The sequence below is a fragment of the Marmota monax genome, unplaced genomic scaffold (assembly GCF_021218885.2).
Source record: "Marmota monax isolate L192 unplaced genomic scaffold, Marmota_monax_Labrador192_F-V1.1 WCK01_AAM20220418_F8-fsc00005, whole genome shotgun sequence".
Lineage (NCBI taxonomy): Eukaryota > Metazoa > Chordata > Mammalia > Rodentia > Sciuridae > Marmota > Marmota monax.
The window spans coordinates 3764946-3773547 of record NW_026692254.1 but is presented as its reverse complement, the minus strand read 5'-3'; the positions used below and the strand labels follow the sequence as shown (position 1 = coordinate 3773547).

General features: G+C 46.6%; 1 long non-coding RNA gene across 1 annotated transcript; it reads right to left on the bottom strand.

The window, feature by feature from the left end:
• Window positions 1-586: 586 nt before the first annotated feature.
• On the bottom strand, window positions 587-7844 carry LOC124086379 (uncharacterized). The gene is made up of 4 exons (XR_006849787.2): window positions 7493-7844; window positions 6028-6196; window positions 1833-1889; window positions 587-680 (listed from the first exon to the last, which is right to left on the bottom strand). It is a non-coding gene; the product is annotated as an uncharacterized LOC124086379 (long non-coding RNA).
• Between the last annotated feature and the right edge of the window lie 758 nt (window positions 7845-8602).

Here is an 8602-nt window from a genome sequence, read left to right as displayed (position 1 = left end):
GAACTCAGAGGCACTTTACCATTGAGACATATTCCTAGCCCTTTTTATTTTTATTTTGAGACAGGGTCTCACTAAATTGCTGAGGCTGGCCTGAAACTTGCAATCCTCCTGCCTTAGCCTCCTGAATCAATGAGGTTACAGGCATGTGCCACTGTGCCTGGCTCCAATATATATATATATATATATATATATATATATATATATATATATATATATATATATATATTTTGTTTTGTTTTGTTTTTTGTTTGTTTTGGTACTAAAGATTGAACTCAGGGGCACTCCACCTCTGAGCCATATCCCCAGTCCTATTTTCTATTTTATTTATAGACAGGGTCTCACTGAGTTGCTTAGTGCCTCGCTTTTGCTGAGGTTGGCTTTGAACTCAAGATTCTTCTGTCTCAGCCTCCCAAAACGCTGGGATTACAGGCTTGCACCACCATGCCTGGCTCTAATATATTTTTTTAAAAATTTGTCAAGGCAGAAACCTTGGAGCATTGCTAATGCATCTCTCTTGTATGAAGTCCTAGCAAGTCCAATGCCAGAACATCTTTGGAACACATTGATTGATTGATTGATTGATTGATTCAGTCAGCAAACATTCATTGAATATATTTGATATCCTAGGCACTGTTCTGGAGGCTGAAGATATATCAGCAAGCTGAAAAAACTCTTGAAGTCTATAAGGAGAGAAAGAAAATAAGTTGATTAAAAGAAAAGAAACACATAGTAAGGCCCATGATGATAAGTGCTCTGACAATAAGGTGGGGGAGGGGTGGAGAGAGAGGAGTGGGTGGCTCTTTTATGTTGTGTAGATGGGGAGAGCCTTACTGTTCAGGTGACTTTTTTAGGGGGGGGGTACCCGGGATTGAACTCAGGGGCACTTGACCACTGAGCCACATCCCCAGCCCTATTTTGTATTTTATTCAGAGACAGAGTCTCACTGAGTTGCTTAGTGCCTCGCTTTTGATGAGGCTGGCTTTGAATTCAAGATCCTCCTGCCTCAGCCTCCAGAGCTGCTGATCAGGTGACATCTGAGTGGAGATCAAAAGGAAACACAGGTCAGCCAGGCAGATATTGGGCCTTTCTTCTGCATCCCATGGCCACAGCCCATCACTATTTCTCCCCTGAACCCTGGCACTTCCTTCCCATTGGCTTTTTGCCCCCACTCTCACCATTCCTTCTCCATTCCCTTTCAGTGTTTCCTGTTTTCAATAGGATACTGTTCAAACTCCCAACTATACACAATACAAGGGCAGTCACAACTCTCTCCAACCCTTTTCTCAGCTAAACCTGGGACAGAATTTGCTGGGGTGGACAGAATTCCAAGATGGCACCATGATGTTGGTGTTACCTCCGAATGACCCCCTCCTCTTAAGAGAGGGTAAATTCGGTGGCTTGCTTCCAGCAAGAAGCAAGAATATGGCATTCCCACCTTCTATGTATAAAATTCTGTTTTATCCGACTTTATCAAGATTCTGCCACCCTTGAAAAAAACAGCCATGTTGTAAATTGCCTATGGAGAGGACATGGCGGGGAGCCGCAGACGGTCCTAGGAGCTGAAGGCAGCCTCTAGCCAATAGCTGGGGTGAGGAAATGAATCCTGGGAAAAATCTGAATGAACTTGGAAGAAGATTCTTCCTTGTCAAGCCTCAGACAAAATCATAACCCCAGCTGACACCTTGTGTAGCCTGGAGAGTCCCTGAGCAGGGAACCCAGCCAGTCGCGCCCAGACCCTGACCCACCAAAGCTGAAATAATGCGTGTGTGTTATTTTCAGCCTCTGCATTTGTGTTGGGTTGTTACACACCGAGAAGAAACGCATACACTTACCCTTCATATCCTTCGTCAGACTGCCCCTGCTTCTGAATGAGTTTTCTTCTTCATGCCCTGCTGTGAACACAAATTCTATGTACACAAGGTCTCCAACCTTACCTTTTCTCTGTTTCTCCTTTAAAATCCCATCAAAATGTCCCCTTTTCCCTATATGCCATATAACCACCCTCCCAACCCCTAATCCATGGTCCCCACCTCTCCTCCACTCATGGTATTATTTGCATCACAGTCTCTCTCATATGCATATTTATATTTGGGGTGCTGAGGATGGAACTCAGGGCCTCGTGCATGCTACACAAGTGCTCTACCACTGAGCTGCACCCCCAATCCTAGTCCCTTCCTTATTCATCTTTCCATCTCAGGATCTAGTTCAGTGCCTGATTTCCAGAGTGTGGTGTGTTGTCTTTGGTGGGGTTGCTGGTATCCACAAACTCCTTAAAATTGCCGGGTGAATGTGGCTCAGGAACAATTTTTTTTTCTGGGAGCATAGTTTCCAACAAACTGTCAAAGAGGCTTGGGGTCCTGGAAAGACTGATTGAAACAGGGTGTGGATGCCAGTTTGTTGAATGTAAGCCACTGGGTTATGGCCCACTACGGGGATGTTCGTTTTTAGCCTGCTGCTAATTGTGGCTTTGCTGGAGGAATTGGAAGCTCCCGCTGTGTTTTGCAGCAGAGCTGCCATTTGACAACTGTAAATGCACATTTACACAGATGCCCCAGGCTCCCACTAGGGGTGAATGGGGTCCGGCCTGGGGAAAGAGAGAGGAAGCAGGGTGGGCAAGGGTGCAGGGAAACCCAGCCCACTGCAAGAAGAACAGACAAAATGCAGTGTCTTTGGGGACAAAGTGTGCAGGAGGCACCTAGAAGCCTGGCTAATTCTGCCTGCTCCTTTTAATAGTGCCAGGTGCTAGGATAACTATTCTACTCTGCCAGCTCCCCTGGGCTCTAGAGGATGGCGTTTGGCAGTGCCAGTATATTTTTAGCCCTCCGGCAAGTGGAACAAAGTGCTCAGAGAGGTGCTGTTTCGCTCTCGGCTCTGGGCAACAGTGGCTGCTTTCTCAGAAGGGGAAGTTCCCTCTCTAGACACAGTGGAGCTAGGGTCCAACCCCCCACTTCCCTCTAAGGCTCTCTGACACAGGAACCTGGGAAAGAGATGTCTTCAGCATGGATGGGGGCATGATGTGTGCCCAGCGTGGTTGAGGGGAGACAACCAAGGAGGTAGTCTTTCACCGGGAGGGGACTTCACAAAGCCAGAAACTCCCCTACATGGAGGCTGGCTGCTGCTTCTTTTTCTTTTTTTGGTACTGGGGATTGAACTCAGGGGCACTTAATCACTGAGTCACATCCCCAGCCCTTTTTTAGATTGTATTTAGAGACAAGGTCTCACTAAGTTGTTTAGGGCCTCGATAAGTTGCTGAGGCTGGCTTTGAACTCACGATCCTCCTGCCTCGGCCTCCTGAACTGCTGGGATTACAGGTGTGCACCACTGTGCCTGGCCTGGCTTCTTCTTGATGCTTTCTCTGGGGAAAAATCTTGAGTCCTAGGACTACCCAGGGTTAGAGGGCAAGCCAGGCAGCTCTAGGCCAGGGGCTAGTAGGATAAATGGGCCCCTAACCCCAGCCAGGAAAGTCCTGTCCCTGATGGCTGCAGAGAAGGGGAGATGCGGGTGAGAGTGGCAGGAAGCCACTTCCTGATGACCCAGGGATGAACACTCAAGGTCAACCTTGAACATTGATCTGCTAAATATTTGCTTGGAACTCTGACCCAGTGAACTTCCTGTCCTCACCCCTTCCCCAGCTGCAACAGCACTGCCCCTTGATTCTGGACGGATGGGCATCACTTCCCAAAGCGGCCCTTTCCAGGCAGGTGTGACTGCCTCGTCCCAGCTGTGGGTGTGGGGGGTGGGCAGGCTGGGAGCTGGGACAGTTACCTCCACGGACTCTGTGTTTGACGTGGCTACATCAGCAAAGTTGGTCTGAAGTGGTCAAGGTCCAGTGGTCACAGCTGCCCACGTAGAATCAAATTCCACAAGGATTAGGCTCCCTGGGCCCCCTTTCCACCAAAGCTGTCATAGAGCAGCTTTCTCAGAGCAGACAAATGGAGGCTGAGAGGGGCTTTGGCCAGGGCTTGGAAAGAATCTCTTTCACCTCCCATGTGAAGCAGGTGCTCACCTTGTGTGTGTGTGTGTGTGTGTGCACACGCATGTGCGTGCACACACACACTACCCCATCACCCCATTTCCCCTGATTGCCTATCTAGGGTCAAATTCTGCATAGGATCGTTCCCTAAAGCCTGAGAGTTACTTTGCTCATTTTCCTATGTGGGAAACCATGATTCCCAAAGATTACGCAATTTGTTCAAGCTCACACAGAGAGTTGGGGAGCTAGGTGTCAACTTTGGGGCTGCTGTACCCCAGAAGGAGACAAGATCATGCACCTGTTCTCTAGATTCTAGAGCAAGGGATGATATGAAGGCTGGGTAGAGGGTAGAGGGCAGAGCCACCACACCTGTGATAGCCCGGGTATTTTCCAGGATTTCTTGTGGGGAGAGGATGAAGCTGGACTTGCTGTCGTGGCCACACCACTCTATGTGTGCCTGATCTCGAAGCCAAGCAGGATCGGGCCTGGTTAGCACATGGATGCAGGGCTCTGGATACAAATCAATCAAACACCCCACCCCTCCCTCCAAAAAAAAAAAGCTGACTCTTTTAAGTCACTGTTATTGGGGGTTTTCTGTCATTTAAAGTCAAACTGATACTAAACAAAATACCTGCAGTCACAGCCGTTCCTGCCAGGCTGGCTGCTGCTCTCAGAAGGTGCCTCTGACTCTGTGCTGTTCCCTCCAGCGTTAGCTGTACCTCTCTCTGGTCATGGCAATCCTTATTTTTCCTTCAAAGCCCAGCTACAAAGACCCCCTTCTCCTTGATGCCATCCCTAATTTCTACCTCCTGGGAACTATGAATTCTTTTGTCTTCAAAATTTTCAGGCCCTCAGTTTACTTCATATATTAAAGTTATCTTGTCTGATTGCTGCTTTGCAATCGTTCTTGTCTGCCTGTTTGTCTTACTAGATTGGAGAAGGTAGTGTTTGTCTGGCCTACAGGCAGTGGGGTGCTGGTAACCAGCTCTCTGGGAGAAGAAGCACCTGTTTTGCAGTGCTTGCCCAGCCCCAGGGTGTAAATATTCCCACCGTGGTCACTTTCAAGCTCTGATGGTTTAGCAACCAACTCATGAAATTGCTGAATATCTAACAGCTGGCTCTCATGAGGCAGTGCTAGGAGGCTCTGGCTTGCCACTGCTTATGGGTCTACCCACTGTGGCTGCTTAAGGTTTGAGCATAGTAGGTATGCAGCAAGCTACTGCCACAAAACCTTACTTGGATGGACTGTTCATTTTTTTTTTTTTCTTTTTCTGAAGCTCTTACTTTGTTCCTAGAAGAGTTAGAATGGATCTCAGGGAAGATCACTTGCAAACCTGGTGACGATCCTTCTCCCCTCTCTATATTTATGCTTCTTAGCAATATGACTTTGTAGTCTCTCCCATCAAGAGCTGGGGATTATTTCCAGTCCTTCAGTCAGGACTGACCTTATGGTGTGTTTTAGCCATTGGAATATGATGGCAGTGACTTCTGCTTGTTTTGGGATCCTACAACTACAAGGTGTAAAGGCCAGGCTGTCCTGCTAAGAACGAGAGACCACATGGAGCAGAGGCTCACCAGCTAAGATGAGCCACCCTAGATCAGCCAGACCCAGCAAATCCAGCAGCGGGCCAAAGATCTGGGAGTGATCTTGCCGGGACCAAAAGCCTCACCCAGCTGAGCCCAACTCAAATTGCTAATTCGAGGAATCATGAGCTAAATAAAGAGTTAAATAAATCTAGCCTCTAAATTTTGGAGTGGTTTGTTATGCCACCGCAGAGGCTAACTGATATACCATGATTGCCTCTAAAAGAGCTTTGTATTTGTCTGGATTATCCATTGTCCATTTCTGGATGAGATTGCCCCTTGCTCCCTGTTGCCCCTCAGCTATGACCAGGATGCCAGAGGTCCACATTATCACCCCCGTCCTGTCCAAGTATATGAGTTATGGTAGAGTCTTACCAGCCCTACACATAGCCTCTAGGAACCCAGAAGAGCGACTTTACTGACACACTGATGGGAGAGTTGGACAAGAGACAAGGAGTCTGGCTGCACACCTGAGTGAGTTGAGGTCTCCAAGCCTCTGACTTTGTGCCACGACATCACGGGGCTGAGAGCTTCCTTCTTCCTATGGATCAATGAAGATTTAGTTTCCTTTTCTGGAAAACGTCCATCCAGGATCAGAAAACTCACATGCCTGTTTTTTCTTTGTTATTCTTTCAAGCCCTGTAAAATAATTATTTAATTAATTTATTTATTTTTGGTGGGACAAGAAGATCCTAATTTATTGGGGTGAGACAACCATGTCTTCTACCAAACGAAATAAATTTCTACTTTCAGTTCCAGAGTAAAATCTCGCCTGTAACCTGTTAAGGAGCTTGAGAAAAACCAAACCCAACCTCCTCTGCCGAAGAGGCTTGAACTCCTGAAACTCTGTAGTGGCAAAGAGGCATTCTAGAGAAGCAGAGAGGAAGCAGACACAGATTTGCTGCTGCACCTGGGGTGTTGTGTGGTTTTCTTTTATCCAGCTGTGTGACCTTGGGCAAGTCACCCAACCCCTCTGGGACTACGTATGGTATGGGGCTGGACTAGAGAGCTCCACAATCCCTTCATGATATGGTATTTTTACTAGTTTAAAGGGGGAAAGCCAAAGACAGCCAGACCAGCTTCTAACATTAATCTGTGAACTCTTACCACTGGAGGCGTGTATGTATACTGACTTGGATCTATCACAATGCACCCATTGTGTGACATGAAGTGGTGACATCACACTCTAATGACTCCCAAAGACATTTGATCTTAGGACACCATTGGAACATACACATCCAACATTAGTCATTCCATCACTGAGGTATATCTTATTGACAAGTTGTGTGATCCTGGGCAGATTCTCCACCTATCTGATCTTACATTTCTTCCTCTAAAACATAATGTCATGTGAAAATTTTATAATGTTGAATTCCTATAAATATTGATTGAAAACACAGATAATGATGCTACATAATGCATTACATGGAACGCACACAGAAGTCTGTTTGTTTGTTGTTGTTTTTTTAAATCTACTTATAACAAATTATGTTGGTCCAAAGGTCTCATTTGGCTCCAAGCAGCCGCACTACACCTCAGACCTTTTAGGATGTTTTCATTTTTCAGTTTCAGGATTTTGTATTCATATAACATTCAGTTATATGTGGACACCTGGGGCTCACTTCTTCTTTCCTATAGTAATTTTTTTCTGAGTCTTATTGGAATGCCTTTGATGCTTATCTCAGAGGATTTTTAAAAGTATAAAATGAAAATCCACCTAAACCTCGAAGCTTGGTGCCTAAACCAGTAGATGTTTACCCAACGGTAGCTGCTGCTATTGTAATTTCCCCACAATGCTCGATGTTCACCCAGGCTAACGAGAAGTTTATTTCTCAGCTTCAGCGGGCAGGGACACTTGAGAACCGCTGTTCTGGGAAGGTCAAGTGTTGGGAATCTAGCCATCCGTGCTATCCAGATCACAAGTCATTTTCTCACCTATAGTCGCTCTCCTGCCCTCCTCTCCTCCTGGGAACAGGGTGGCAGAGACTTCTCCCCTTGTTTCTCACCCCTCTATTGCTGTATGGATCAAATACTCAAAGACGTCAGCTGAGACAATCTCCGGCCTTTAGGCAGGGGTGGAACACCTTCTCATTCCCACTGCCCAGCCGAGGCCAGTCGCCTGTCATTTCCTGTTCCCCTGGATCTCTCCCTCTCACTCTGCTGGGTTACCGGGACTGAGCTCTTCAGACTACATTTCCCAGGATCCCTTGCACTCCGGCTTCCTGGTTGGTTCAGCCAATGGGAGGCACTGGCAGGAGATGAGCGCTGGGAGGGAGGGAAAAGCCAGGGTACTTCTCCAGCCAGGTCAGCTCAGGTGATGATGTCTCGGCAGTCCGGTCGCCCTGGCTCCTCCCTGGTTCCAGCTTCTTAACGTACCTTCCTTTCTTTTGTCCCTCCAGTCTTAGGGAAGTAGCAGTTTCTTGTGGCTGCTAATCCTTGGTTCGCTAAGTCTTCCTGTTTAGGTTTTCAGCTCTTCCATCGTCTTTATGTCACTAGTTTACTGTATTAATTAATTGCTGAACTCCTTGACCTGGGTTTGTTTTTCTGATGGGGTCCTGACTGCTGCATCTACCATGGTCAGACATCTAAATGTACAGTCGACTGTATCCACGGGTTACACATCTGTGGATTGAAAATGAAATTTACATCTATACTGAATATGCACAGATTTTTTTCTTGTCATTGTTCCATAAACCATGACAACTTTTTATGTAGCATTTGCATTGTATTAAGTGTTGTAAGTCATCTAGAAATGGTTTAAAGTAGATGGGAGGGTATGTGTAGCTTATATGCAAATACTGTACCGTTTTATATAAGGATTTTGGAATGTGTGGGGTGTCCTGGAACTAATCCCCTTCATATTCTGAGGGATGTATGTATGGGAGTGTTCTTGCCATGTAACTTCCACATGGCCATGACTTTGCAGAAGAATTTTCATGGAACTTTTTCCAGGGTAGCTTCCAAGTTGAATCTGTCCTAGAGGGCAAATGCTTCCTGTGGTTACTTGCTAGCAAAAATGGCCATATTTATCCCCTTCTGCATATC